The sequence below is a fragment of the Mycteria americana genome, chromosome 13 (assembly GCF_035582795.1).
Source record: "Mycteria americana isolate JAX WOST 10 ecotype Jacksonville Zoo and Gardens chromosome 13, USCA_MyAme_1.0, whole genome shotgun sequence".
In the NCBI taxonomy this organism is placed as follows: Eukaryota; Metazoa; Chordata; class Aves; order Ciconiiformes; family Ciconiidae; genus Mycteria; species Mycteria americana.
Genome location: NC_134377.1, coordinates 807,643 through 822,540, shown reverse-complemented (window position 1 = coordinate 822,540; position 14,898 = coordinate 807,643).

Genomic DNA, 14,898 nt, shown 5'->3' with positions numbered 1-14,898 from the left:
AGCTGGTTTTCACTGTCCCTTGGAACTGCATTCGCTGCCACACAGACATTCGCTTTCCCCAAAAGCTTTGGTTCGTAAAGGGGCAACACTGTGTATGTGTCTCTCGCAGAGCCCGGCTGCCAAATTCGAAACGTCCAGCGATTGCGCCCACACGAAAGCTGCCAGCACGGAATGCTGTAGCTGGTTTTCACTGTCCCTTGGAACTGCATTCGCTGCCACACAGTCATGCGCTTTCCCCAGAAGCTTTGCTTGGTAATGGGGCAACACTGTGTATCTCTCTCTCGCAGAGCCCGGCTGCCAAATTCGAAACGTCCAGCGATTGCGCCCTCAAGAAAGCTGCCAGCACGGAATGCTGTAGCTGGTTTTCACTGTCCCTTGGAACTGCATTCGCTGCCACACAGACATTCGCTTTCCCCAAAAGCTTTGCTTGGTAATGGGGCAACACTGCGTATGTGTCTCTTGCAGAGCCCGGCTGCCAAACTCGAAACGTCCAGCGATTGCGCCCACACGAAATCTGCCAGCACGGAATGCTGTAGCTGGTTTTCACTGTCCCTTGGAACTGCATTCGCTGCCACACAGACATTCGCTTTCCCCAAAAGCTTTGCTTGGTAATGGGGCAACACTGTGTATGTGTCTCTCGCAGAGCCCGGCTGCCAAATTCGAAACGTCCAGCGATTGCGCCCACACGAAAGCTGCCAGCACGGAATGCTGTAGCTGGTTTTCACTGTCCCTTGGAACTGCATTCGCTGCCACACAGACATTCGCTTTCCCCAAAAGCTTTGCTTGGTAGTGGGGCAACACTGTGTATCTCTCTCTCACAGAGCCCGGCTGCCAAATTCGAAACGTCCAGCGATTGCGCCCACACGAAAGCTGCCAGCACGGAATGCTGTAGCTGGTTTTCACTGTCCCTTGGAACTGCATTCGCTGCCACACAGACATTCGCTTTCCCCAAAAGCTTTGCTTGGTAAAGGGGCAACACTGTGTATGTGTCTCTCGCAGAGCCCGGCTAACAAATTCGAAACGTCCAGCGATTGCGCCCACACGAAAGCTGCCAGCACGGAATGCTGTAGCTGGTTTTCACTGTCCCTTGGAACTGCATTCGCTGCCACACAGACATTCGCTTTCCCCAAAAGCTTTGGTTCGTAAAGGGGCAACACTGTGTATGTGTCTCTCGCAGAGCCCGGCTGCCAAATTCGAAACGTCCAGCGATTGCGCCCACACGAAAGCTGCCAGCACGGAATGCTGTAGCTGGTTTTCACTGTCCCTTGGAACTGCATTCCCTGCCACACAGACATTCGCTTTCCCCAGAAGCTTTGCTTGGTAAAGGGGCAACACTGCGTATGTGTCTCTCGCAGAGCCCGGCTGCCAAATTCGAAACGTCCAGCGATTGCGCCCACACGAAAGCTGCCAGCACGGAATGCTGTAGCTGGTTTTCACTGTCCCTTGGAACTGCATTCGCTGCCACACAGACATTCGCTTTCCCCAAAAGCTTTGGTTCTTAAAGGGGCAACACTGTGTATGTGTCTCTCGCAGAGCCCGGCTGCCAAATTCGAAACGTCCAGCGATTGCGCCCACACGAAAGCTGCCAGCACGGAATGCTGTAGCTGGTTTTCACTGTCCCTTGGAACTGCATTTTCTGCCACACAGTCATGCGCTTTCCCCAGAAGCTTTGCTTGGTAATGGGGCAACACTGTGTATCTCTCTCTCGCAGAGCCCGGCTGCCAAATTCGAAACGTCCAGCGATTGCGCCCTCAAGAAAGCTGCCAGCACGGAATGCTGTAGCTGGTTTTCACTGTCCCTTGGAACTGCATTCGCTGCCACAAAGACATTCGCTTTCCCCAAAAGCTTTGCTTGGTAAAGGGGCAACACTGTGTATGTGTCTCTCGCAGAGCCCGGCTGCCAAATTTGAAACGTCCAGCGATTGCGCCCACACGAAAGCTGCCAGCACGGAATGCTGTAGCTGGTTTTCACTGTCCCTTGGAACTGCATTCGCTGCCACACAGACATTCGCTTTCCCCAAAAGCTTTGCTTGGTAGTGGGGCAACACTGTGTATCTCTCTCTCGCAGAGCCCGGCTGCCAAATTCGAAACGTCCAGCGATTTCTCCCACACGAAAGCTGCCAGCACGGAATGCTGTAGCTGGTTTTCACTGTCCCTTGGAACTGCATTCGCTGCCACACAGACATTCGCTTTCCCCAAAAGCTTTGGTTCGTAAAGGGGCAACACTGTGTATGAGTCTCTCGCAGAGCCCGGCTGCCAAATTCGAAACGTCCAGCGATTGCGCCCACACGAAAGCTGCCAGCACGGAATGCTGTAGCTGGTTTTCACTGTCCCTTGGAACTGCATTCGCTGCCACACAGACATTCGCTTTCCCCAAAAGCTTTGCTTGGTAGTGGGGCAACACTGTGTATCTCTCTCTCGCAGAGCCCGGCTGCCAAATTCGAAACGTCCAGCGATTTCTCCCACACGAAAGCTGCCAGCACGGAATGCTGTAGCTGGTTTTCACTGTCCCTTGGAACTGCATTCGCTGCCACACAGAGATTCGCTTTCCCCAAAAGCTTTGGTTCGTAAAGGGGCAACACTGTGTATGTGTCTCTCGCAGAGCCCGGCTGCCAAATTCGAAACGTCCAGCGATTGCGCCCACACGAAAGCTGCCAGCACGGAATGCTGTAGCTGGTTTTCACTGTCCCTTGGAACTGCATTCGCTGCGACACAGACATTCGCTTTCCCCAAAAGCTTTGCTTGGTAGTGGGGCAACACTGTGTATCTCTCTCTCGCAGAGCCCGGCTGCCAAATTCGAAACGTCCAGCGATTTCTCCCACACGAAAGCTGCCAGCACGGAATGCTGTAGCTGGTTTTCACTGTCCCTTGGAACTGCATTCGCTGCCACACAGAGATTCGCTTTCCCCAAAAGCTTTGGTTCGTAAAGGGGCAACACTGTGTATGTGTCTCTCGCAGAGCCCGGCTGCCAAATTCGAAACGTCCAGCGATTGCGCCCACACGAAAGCTGCCAGCACGGAATGCTGTAGCTGGTTTTCACTGTCCCTTGGAACTGCATTCGCTGCCACACAGACATTCGCTTTCCTCAAAAGCTTAGGTTCGTAAAGGGGCAACAGTGTGTATGTGTCTCTCGCAGAGCCCGGCTGCCAAATTCGAAACGTCCAGCGATTTCTCCCACACGAAAGCTGCCAGCACGGAATGCTGTAGCTGGTTTTCACTGTCCCTTGGAACTGCATTCGCTGCCACACAGACATTCACTTTCCCCAAAAGCTTTGGTTCGTAAAGGGGCAACACTGTGTATGTGTCTCTCGCAGAGCCCGGCTGCCAAATTCGAAACGTCCAGCGATTTCTCCCACACGAAATCTGCCAGCACGGAATGCTGTAGCTGGTTTTCACTGTCCGTTGGAACTGCATTCGCTGCCACACAGACATTCGCTTTCCCCAAAAGCTTTGCTTGGTAATGGGGCAACACTGTGTATGTGTCTCTCGCAGAGCCCGGCTGCCAAATTCGAAACGTCCAGCGATTGCGCCCACACGAAAGCTGCCAGCACGGAATGCTGTAGCTGGTTTTCACTGTCCCTTGGAACTGCATTCGCTGCCACACAGACATTCGCTTTCCCCAAAAGCTTTGCTTGGTAAAGGGGCAACACTGTGTATGTGTCTCTCGCAGAGCCCGGCTAACAAATTCGAAACGTCCAGCGATTGCGCCCACACGAAAGCTGCCAGCACGGAATGCTGTAGCTGGTTTTCACTGTCCCTTGGAACTGCATTCGCTGCCACACAGACATTCGCTTTCCCCAAAAGCTTTGGTTCGTAAAGGGGCAACACTGTGTATGTGTCTCTCGCAGAGCCCGGCTGCCAAATTCGAAACGTCCAGCGATTGCGCCCACACGAAAGCTGCCAGCACGGAATGCTGTAGCTGGTTTTCACTGTCCCTTGGAACTGCATTCCCTGCCACACAGACATTCGCTTTCCCCAGAAGCTTTGCTTGGTAATGGGGCAACACTGTGTATGTGTCTCTCGCAGAGCCCGGCTGCCAAATTCGAAACGTCCAGCGATTTCGCCCACACGAAAGCTGCCAGCACGGAATGCTGTAGCTGGTTTTCACTGTCCCTTGGAACTGCATTCGCTGCCACACAGACATTCGCTTTCCCCAAAAGCTTTGGTTCGTAAAGGGGCAACACTGTGTATGTGTCTCTCGCAGAGCCCGGCTGCCAAATTCGAAACGTCCAGCGATTGCGCCCACACGAAAGCTGCCAGCACGGAATGCTGTAGCTGGTTTTCACTGTCCCTTGGAACTGCATTCGCTGCCACACAGTCATGCGCTTTCCCCAGAAGCTTTGCTTGGTAATGGGGCAACACTGTGTATCTCTCTCTCGCAGAGCCCGGCTGCCAAATTCGAAACGTCCAGCGATTGCGCCCTCAAGAAAGCTGCCAGCACGGAATGCTGTAGCTGGTTTTCACTGTCCCTTGGAACTGCATTCGCTGCCACACAGACATTCGCTTTCCCCAAAAGCTTTGCTTGGTAATGGGGCAACACTGCGTATGTGTCTCTTGCAGAGCCCGGCTGCCAAACTCGAAACGTCCAGCGATTGCGCCCACACGAAATCTGCCAGCACGGAATGCTGTAGCTGGTTTTCACTGTCCCTTGGAACTGCATTCGCTGCCACACAGACATTCGCTTTCCCCAAAAGCTTTGGTTCGTAAAGGGGCAACACTGTGTATGAGTCTCTCGCAGAGCCCGGCTGCCAAATTCGAAACGTCCAGCGATTGCGCCCACACGAAAGCTGCCAGCACGGAATGCTGTAGCTGGTTTTCACTGTCCCTTGGAACTGCATTCGCTGCCACACAGACATTCGCTTTCCCCAAAAGCTTTGCTTGGTAGTGGGGCAACACTGTGTATCTCTCTCTCGCAGAGCCCGGCTGCCAAATTCGAAACGTCCAGCGATTTCTCCCACACGAAAGCTGCCAGCACGGAATGCTGTAGCTGGTTTTCACTGTCCCTTGGAACTGCATTCGCTGCCACACAGAGATTCGCTTTCCCCAAAAGCTTTGGTTCGTAAAGGGGCAACACTGTGTATGTGTCTCTCGCAGAGCCCGGCTAACAAATTCGAAACGTCCAGCGATTGCGCCCACACGAAAGCTGCCAGCACGGAATGCTGTAGCTGGTTTTCACTGTCCCTTGGAACTGCATTCGCTGCGACACAGACATTCGCTTTCCCCAAAAGCTTTGCTTGGTAGTGGGGCAACACTGTGTATCTCTCTCTCGCAGAGCCCGGCTGCCAAATTCGAAACGTCCAGCGATTTCTCCCACACGAAAGCTGCCAGCACGGAATGCTGTAGCTGGTTTTCACTGTCCCTTGGAACTGCATTCGCTGCCACACAGAGATTCGCTTTCCCCAAAAGCTTTGGTTCGTAAAGGGGCAACACTGTGTATGTGTCTCTCGCAGAGCCCGGCTGCCAAATTCGAAACGTCCAGCGATTGCGCCCACACGAAAGCTGCCAGCACGGAATGCTGTAGCTGGTTTTCACTGTCCCTTGGAACTGCATTCGCTGCCACACAGACATTCGCTTTCCCCAAAAGCTTTGGTTCATAAAGGGGCAACACTGTGTATGTGTCTCTCGCAGAGCCCGGCTGCCAAACTCGAAACGTCCAGCGATTGCGCCCACACGAAATCTGCCAGCACGGAATGCTGTAGCTGGTTTTCACTGTCCCTTGGAACTGCATTCGCTGCCACACAGACATTCGCTTTCCCCAAAAGCTTTGGTTTGTAAAGGGGCAACACTGTGTATGAGTCTCTCGCAGAGCCCGGCTGCCAAATTCGAAACGTCCAGCGATTGCGCCCACACGAAAGCTGCCAGCACGGAATGCTGTAGCTGGTTTTCACTGTCCCTTGGAACTGCATTCGCTGCCACACAGACATTCGCTTTCCCCAAAAGCTTTGGTTCGTAAAGGGGCAACACTGTGTATGTGTCTCTCGCAGAGCCCGGCTGCCAAATTCGAAACGTCCAGCGATTTCTCCCACACGAAATCTGCCAGCACGGAATGCTGTAGCTGGTTTTCACTGTCCCTTGGAACTGCATTCGCTGCCACACAGACATTCGCTTTCCCCAAAAGCTTTGCTTGGTAATGGGGCAACACTGTGTATGTGTCTCTCGCAGAGCCCGGCTGCCAAATTCGAAACGTCCAGCGATTGCGCCCACACGAAAGCTGCCAGCACGGAATGCTGTAGCTGGTTTTCACTGTCCCTTGGAACTGCATTCGCTGCCACACAGACATTCGCTTTCCCCAAAAGCTTTGCTTGGTAGTGGGGCAACACTGTGTATCTCTCTCTCGCAGAGCCCGGCTGCCAAATTCGAAACGTCCAGCGATTGCGCCCACACGAAAGCTGCCAGCACGGAATGCTGTAGCTGGTTTTCACTGTCCCTTGGAACTGCATTCGCTGCCACACAGACATTCGCTTTCCCCAAAAGCTTTGGTTCGTAAAGGGGCAACACTGTGTATGTGTCTCTCGCAGAGCCCGGCTGCCAAATTCGAAACGTCCAGCGATTGCGCCCACACGAAAGCTGCCAGCACGGAATGCTGTAGCTGGTTTTCACTGTCCCTTGGAACTGCATTCGCTGCCACACAGACATTCGCTTTCCCCAAAAGCTTTGGTTCGTAAAGGGGCAACACTGTGTATGTGTCTCTCGCAGAGCCCGGCTGCCAAATTCGAAACGTCCAGCGATTGCGCCCACACGAAAGCTGCCAGCACGGAATGCTGTAGCTGGTTTTCACTGTCCCTTGGAACTGCATTCCCTGCCACACAGACATTCGCTTTCCCCAGAAGCTTTGCTTGGTAATGGGGCAACACTGTGTATGTGTCTCTCGCAGAGCCCGGCTGCCAAATTCGAAACGTCCAGCGATTTCGCCCACACGAAAGCTGCCAGCACGGAATGCTGTAGCTGGTTTTCACTGTCCCTTGGAACTGCATTCGCTGCCACACAGACATTCGCTTTCCCCAAAAGCTTTGGTTCGTAAAGGGGCAACACTGCGTATGTGTCTCTCGCAGAGCCCGGCTGCCAAATTCGAAACGTCCAGCGATTGCGCCCACACGAAAGCTGCCAGCACGGAATGCTGTAGCTGGTTTTCACTGTCCCTTGGAACTGCATTCGCTGCCACACAGACATTCGCTTTCCCCAAAAGCTTTGGTTCGTAAAGGGGCAACACTGTGTATGTGTCTCTCGCAGAGCCCGGCTGCCAAATTCGAAACGTCCAGCGATTTCGCCCACACGAAAGCTGCCAGCACGGAATGCTGTAGCTGGTTTTCACTGTCCCTTGGAACTGCATTCGCTGCCACACAGACATTCGCTTTCCCCAAAAGCTTTGCTTGGTAGTGGGGCAACACTGTGTATCTCTCTCTCGCAGAGCCCGGCTGCCAAATTCGAAACGTCCAGCGATTGCGCCCACACGAAAGCTGCCAGCACGGAATGCTGTAGCTGGTTTTCACTGTCCCTTGGAACTGCATTCGCTGCCACACAGACATGCGCTTTCCCCAGAAGCTTTGCTTGGTAATGGGGCAACACTGTGTATCTCTCTCTCGCAGAGCCCGGCTGCCAAATTCGAAACGTCCAGCGATTGCGCCCTCAAGAAAGCTGCCAGCACGGAATGCTGTAGCTGGTTTTCACTGTCCCTTGGAACTGCATTCGCTGCCACAAAGACATTCGCTTTCCCCAAAAGCTTTGCTTGGTAATGGGGCAACACTGTGTATGTGTCTCTTGCAGAGCCCGGCTGCCAAAATCAAAACGTCCAGCGATTTCGCCCACACGAAAGCTGCCAGCACGGAATGCTGTAGCTGGTTTTCACTGTCCCTTGGAACTGCATTCGCTGCCACACAGACATTCGCTTTCCCCAAAAGCTTTGGTTCATAAAGGGGCAACACTGTGTATGTGTCTCTCGCAGAGCCCGGCTGCCAAACTCGAAACGTCCAGCGATTGCGCCCACACGAAATCTGCCAGCACGGAATGCTGTAGCTGGTTTTCACTGTCCCTTGGAACTGCATTCGCTGCCACACAGACATTCGCTTTCCCCAAAAGCTTTGGTTTGTAAAGGGGCAACACTGTGTATGAGTCTCTCGCAGAGCCCGGCTGCCAAATTCGAAACGTCCAGCGATTGCGCCCACACGAAAGCTGCCAGCACGGAATGCTGTAGCTGGTTTTCACTGTCCCTTGGAACTGCATTCGCTGCCACACAGACATTCGCTTTCCCCAAAAGCTTTGCTTGGTAGTGGGGCAACACTGTGTATCTCTCTCTCGCAGAGCCCGGCTGCCAAATTCGAAACGTCCAGCGATTTCTCCCACACGAAAGCTGCCAGCACGGAATGCTGTAGCTGGTTTTCACTGTCCCTTGGAACTGCATTCGCTGCCACACAGACATTCGCTTTCCCCAAAAGCTTTGGTTCGTAAAGGGGCAACACTGTGTATGTGTCTCTCGCAGAGCCCGGCTGCCAAATTCGAAACGTCCAGCGATTGCGCCCACACGAAAGCTGCCAGCACGGAATGCTGTAGCTGGTTTTCACTGTCCCTTGGAACTGCATTCGCTGCCACACAGACATTCGCTTTCCCCAAAAGCTTTGCTTGGTAGTGGGGCAACACTGTGTATCTCTCTCTCGCAGAGCCCGGCTGCCAAATTCGAAACGTCCAGCGATTGCGCCCACACGAAAGCTGCCAGCACGGAATGCTGTAGCTGGTTTTCACTGTCCCTTGGAACTGCATTCGCTGCCACACAGACATTCGCTTTCCCCAAAAGCTTTGGTTGGTAAAGGGGCAACACTGTGTATGTGTCTCTCGCAGAGCCCGGCTGCCAAATTCGAAACGTCCAGTGATTGCGCCCACACAAAAGCTGCCAGCACGGAATGCTGTAGCTGGTTTTCACTGTCCCTTGGAACTGCATTTGCTGCCGCACAGACATTCGCTTTCCCCAGAAGCTTTGCTTGGTAATGGGGCAACACCGTGTATCTCTCTCTCGCAGAGCCCGGCTGCCAAATTCGAAACGTCCAGCGATTGCGCCCACACGAAAGCTGCCAGCACGGAATGCTGTAGCTGGTTTTCACTGTCCCTTGGAACTGCATTCCCTGCCACACAGACATTCGCTTTCCCCAGAAGCTTTGCTTGGTAATGGGGCAACACTGTGTATGTGTCTCTCGCAGAGCCCGGCTGCCAAATTCGAAACGTCCAGCGATTTCGCCCACACGAAAGCTGCCAGCACGGAATGCTGTAGCTGGTTTTCACTGTCCCTTGGAACTGCATTCGCTGCCACACAGACATTCGCTTTCCCCAAAAGCTTTGGTTCGTAAAGGGGCAACACTGTGTATGTGTCTCTCGCAGAGCCCGGCTGCCAAATTCGAAACGTCCAGCGATTGCGCCCACACGAAAGCTGCCAGCACGGAATGCTGTAGCTGGTTTTCACTGTCCCTTGGAACTGCATTCGCTGCCACACAGTCATGCGCTTTCCCCAGAAGCTTTGCTTGGTAATGGGGCAACACTGTGTATCTCTCTCTCGCAGAGCCCGGCTGCCAAATTCGAAACGTCCAGCGATTGCGCCCTCAAGAAAGCTGCCAGCACGGAATGCTGTAGCTGGTTTTCACTGTCCCTTGGAACTGCATTCGCTGCCACACAGACATTCGCTTTCCCCAAAAGCTTTGGTTGGTAGTGGGGCAACACTGTGTATGTGTCTCTCGCAGAGCCCGGCTGCCAAATTCGAAACGTCCAGCGATTGCGCCCACACGAAAGCTGCCAGCACGGAATGCTGTAGCTGGTTTTCACTGTCCCTTGGAACTGCATTCGCTGCCACACAGACATTCGCTTTCCCCAAAAGCTTTGCTTGGTAATGGGGCAACACTGTGTATGTGTCTCTCGCAGAGCCCGGCTGCCAAATTCGAAACGTCCAGCGATTGCGCCCACACGAAAGCTGCCAGCACGGAATGCTGTAGCTGGTTTTCACTGTCCCTTGGAACTGCATTCGCTGCCACACAGACATTCGCTTTCCCCAAAAGCTTTGGTTGGTAAAGGGGCAACACTGTGTATGTGTCTCTCGCAGAGCCCGGCTGCCAAATTCGAAACGTCCAGTGATTGCGCCCACACAAAAGCTGCCAGCACGGAATGCTGTAGCTGGTTTTCACTGTCCCTTGGAACTGCATTTGCTGCCGCACAGACATTCGCTTTCCCCAGAAGCTTTGCTTGGTAATGGGGCAACACCGTGTATCTCTCTCTCGCAGAGCCCGGCTGCCAAATTCGAAACGTCCAGCGATTGCGCCCACACGAAAGCTGCCAGCACGGAATGCTGTAGCTGGTTTTCACTGTCCCTTGGAACTGCATTCCCTGCCACACAGACATTCGCTTTCCCCAGAAGCTTTGCTTGGTAATGGGGCAACACTGTGTATGTGTCTCTCGCAGAGCCCGGCTGCCAAATTCGAAACGTCCAGCGATTTCGCCCACACGAAAGCTGCCAGCACGGAATGCTGTAGCTGGTTTTCACTGTCCCTTGGAACTGCATTCGCTGCCACACAGACATTCGCTTTCCCCAAAAGCTTTGGTTCGTAAAGGGGCAACACTGTGTATGTGTCTCTCGCAGAGCCCGGCTGCCAAATTCGAAACGTCCAGCGATTGCGCCCACACGAAAGCTGCCAGCACGGAATGCTGTAGCTGGTTTTCACTGTCCCTTGGAACTGCATTCGCTGCCACACAGTCATGCGCTTTCCCCAGAAGCTTTGCTTGGTAATGGGGCAACACTGTGTATCTCTCTCTCGCAGAGCCCGGCTGCCAAATTCGAAACGTCCAGCGATTGCGCCCTCAAGAAAGCTGCCAGCACGGAATGCTGTAGCTGGTTTTCACTGTCCCTTGGAACTGCATTCGCTGCCACAAAGACATTCGCTACCCCAAAAGCTTTGCTTGGTAAAGGGGCAACACTGTGTATGTGTCTCTCGCAGAGCCCGGCTGCCAAATTTGAAACGTCCAGCGATTGCGCCCACACGAAAGCTGCCAGCACGGAATGCTGTAGCTGGTTTTCACTGTCCCTTGGAACTGCATTCGCTGCCACACAGACATTCGCTTTCCCCAAAAGCTTTGCTTGGTAATGGGGCAACACTGCGTATGTGTCTCTTGCAGAGCCCGGCTGCCAAACTCGAAACTTCCAGCGATTGCGCCCACACGAAATCTGCCAGCACGGAATGCTGTAGCTGGTTTTCACTGTCCCTTGGAACTGCATTCGCTGCCACACAGACATTCGCTTTCCCCAAAAGCTTTGGTTCGTAAAGGGGCAACACTGTGTATGAGTCTCTCGCAGAGCCCGGCTGCCAAATTCGAAACGTCCAGCGATTGCGCCCACACGAAAGCTGCCAGCACGGAATGCTGTAGCTGGTTTTCACTGTCCCTTGGAACTGCATTCGCTGCCACACAGACATTCGCTTTCCCCAAAAGCTTTGCTTGGTAGTGGGGCAACACTGTGTATCTCTCTCTCGCAGAGCCCGGCTGCCAAATTCGAAACGTCCAGCGATTTCTCCCACACGAAAGCTGCCAGCACGGAATGCTGTAGCTGGTTTTCACTGTCCCTTGGAACTGCATTCGCTGCCACACAGAGATTCGCTTTCCCCAAAAGCTTTGGTTCGTAAAGGGGCAACACTGTGTATGTGTCTCTCGCAGAGCCCGGCTAACAAATTCGAAACGTCCAGCGATTGCGCCCACACGAAAGCTGCCAGCACGGAATGCTGTAGCTGGTTTTCACTGTCCCTTGGAACTGCATTCGCTGCGACACAGACATTCGCTTTCCCCAAAAGCTTTGCTTGGTAGTGGGGCAACACTGTGTATCTCTCTCTCGCAGAGCCCGGCTGCCAAATTCGAAACGTCCAGCGATTTCTCCCACACGAAAGCTGCCAGCACGGAATGCTGTAGCTGGTTTTCACTGTCCCTTGGAACTGCATTCGCTGCCACACAGACATTCGCTTTCCCCAAAAGCTTTGGTTCGTAAAGGGGCAACACTGTGTATGTGTCTCTCGCAGAGCCCGGCTGCCAAATTCGAAACGTCCAGCGATTGCGCCCACACGAAAGCTGCCAGCACGGAATGCTGTAGCTGGTTTTCACTGTCCCTTGGAACTGCATTCGCTGCCACACAGACATTCGCTTTCCCCAAAAGCTTTGCTTGGTAAAGGGGCAACACTGTGTATCTCTCTCTCGCAGAGCCCGGCTGCCAAATTCGAAAAGTCCAGCGATTTCTCCCACACGAAAGCTGCCAGCACGGAATGCTGTAGCTGGTTTTCACTGTCCCTTGGAACTGCATTCGCTGCCACACAGACATTCGCTTTCCCCAAAAGCTTTGGTTGGTAAAGGGGCAACACTGTGTATGTGTCTCTCGCAGAGCCCGGCTGCCAAATTCGAAACGTCCAGCGATTGCGCCCACACGAAAGCTGCCAGCACGGAATGCTGTAGCTGGTTTTCACTGTCCCTTGGAACTGCATTCGCTGCCACACAGACATTCGCTTTCCCCAAAAGCTTAGGTTCGTAAAGGGGCAACAGTGTGTATGTGTCTCTCGCAGAGCCCGGCTGCCAAATTCGAAACGTCCAGCGATTTCTCCCACACGAAAGCTGCCAGCACGGAATGCTGTAGCTGGTTTTCACTGTCCCTTGGAACTGCATTCGCTGCCACACAGACATTCGCTTTCCCCAAAAGCTTTGGTTCGTAAAGGGGCAACACTGTGTATGTGTCTCTCGCAGAGCCCGGCTGCCAAATTCGAAACGTCCAGCGATTGCGCCCACACGAAAGCTGCCAGCACGGAATGCTCTAGCTGGTTTTCACTGTCCCTTGGAACTGCATTCGCTGCCACACAGACATTCGCTTTCCCCAAAAGCTTTGCTTGGTAGTGGGGAAACACTTTGTATCTCTCTCTCGCAGAGCCCGGCTGCCAAATTCGAAACGTCCAGCGATTGCGCCCACACGAAAGCTGCCAGCACGGAATGCTGTAGCTGGTTTTCACTGTCCCTTGGAACTGCATTCGCTGCCACACAGACATTCGCTTTCCCCAAAAGCTTTGCTTGGTAAAGGGGCAACACTGTGTATGTGTCTCTCGCAGAGCCCGGCTAACAAATTCGAAACGTCCAGCGATTGCGCCCACACGAAAGCTGCCAGCACGGAATGCTGTAGCTGGTTTTCACTGTCCCTTGGAACTGCATTCGCTGCCACACAGACATTCGCTTTCCCCAAAAGCTTTGGTTCGTAAAGGGGCAACACTGTGTATGTGTCTCTCGCAGAGCCCGGCTGCCAAATTCGAAACGTCCAGCGATTGCGCCCACACGAAAGCTGCCAGCACGGAATGCTGTAGCTGGTTTTCACTGTCCCTTGGAACTGCATTCCCTGCCACACAGACATTCGCTTTCCCCAGAAGCTTTGCTTGGTAATGGGGCAACACTGTGTATGTGTCTCTCGCAGAGCCCGGCTGCCAAATTCGAAACGTCCAGCGATTTCGCCCACACGAAAGCTGCCAGCACGGAATGCTGTAGCTGGTTTTCACTGTCCCTTGGAACTGCATTCGCTGCCACACAGACATTCGCTTTCCCCAAAAGCTTTGGTTCGTAAAGGGGCAACACTGCGTATGTGTCTCTCGCAGAGCCCGGCTGCCAAATTCGAAACGTCCAGCGATTGCGCCCACACGAAAGCTGCCAGCACGGAATGCTGTAGCTGGTTTTCACTGTCCCTTGGAACTGCATTCGCTGCCACACAGACATTCGCTTTCCCCAAAAGCTTTGGTTCGTAAAGGGGCAACACTGTGTATGTGTCTCTCGCAGAGCCCGGCTGCCAAATTCGAAACGTCCAGCGATTTCGCCCACACGAAAGCTGCCAGCACGGAATGCTGTAGCTGGTTTTCACTGTCCCTTGGAACTGCATTCGCTGCCACACAGACATTCGCTTTCCCCAAAAGCTTTGCTTGGTAGTGGGGCAACACTGTGTATCTCTCTCTCGCAGAGCCCGGCTGCCAAATTCGAAACGTCCAGCGATTGCGCCCACACGAAAGCTGCCAGCACGGAATGCTGTAGCTGGTTTTCACTGTCCCTTGGAACTGCATTCGCTGCCACACAGACATGCGCTTTCCCCAGAAGCTTTGCTTGGTAATGGGGCAACACTGTGTATCTCTCTCTCGCAGAGCCCGGCTGCCAAATTCGAAACGTCCAGCGATTGCGCCCTCAAGAAAGCTGCCAGCACGGAATGCTGTAGCTGGTTTTCACTGTCCCTTGGAACTGCATTCGCTGCCACAAAGACATTCGCTTTCCCCAAAAGCTTTGCTTGGTAAAGGGGCAACACTGTGTATGTGTCTCTCGCAGAGCCCGGCTGCCAAATTTGAAACGTCCAGCGATTGCGCCCACACGAAAGCTGCCAGCACGGAATGCTGTAGCTGGTTTTCACTGTCCCTTGGAACTGCATTCGCTGCCACACAGACATTCGCTTTCCCCAAAAGCTTTGGTTCGTAAAGGGGCAACACTGTGTATGTGTCTCTTGCAGAGCCCGGCTGCCAAATTCAAAACGTCCAGCGATTTCGCCCACACGAAAGCTGCCAGCACGGAATGCTGTAGCTGGTTTTCACTGTCCCTTGGAACTGCATTCGCTGCCACACAGACATTCGCTTTCCCCAAAAGCTTTGCTTGGTAGTGGGGCAACACTGTGTATCTCTCTCTCGCAGAGCCCGGCTGCCAAATTCGAAACGTCCAGCGATTTCTCCCACACGAAAGCTGCCAGCACGGAATGCTGTAGCTGGTTTTCACTGTCCCTTGGAACTGCATTCGCTGCCACACAGACATTCGCTTTCCCCAAAAGCTTTGGTTCGTAAAGGGGCAACACTGTGTATGTGTCTCTCGCAGAGCCCGGCTGCCAAAT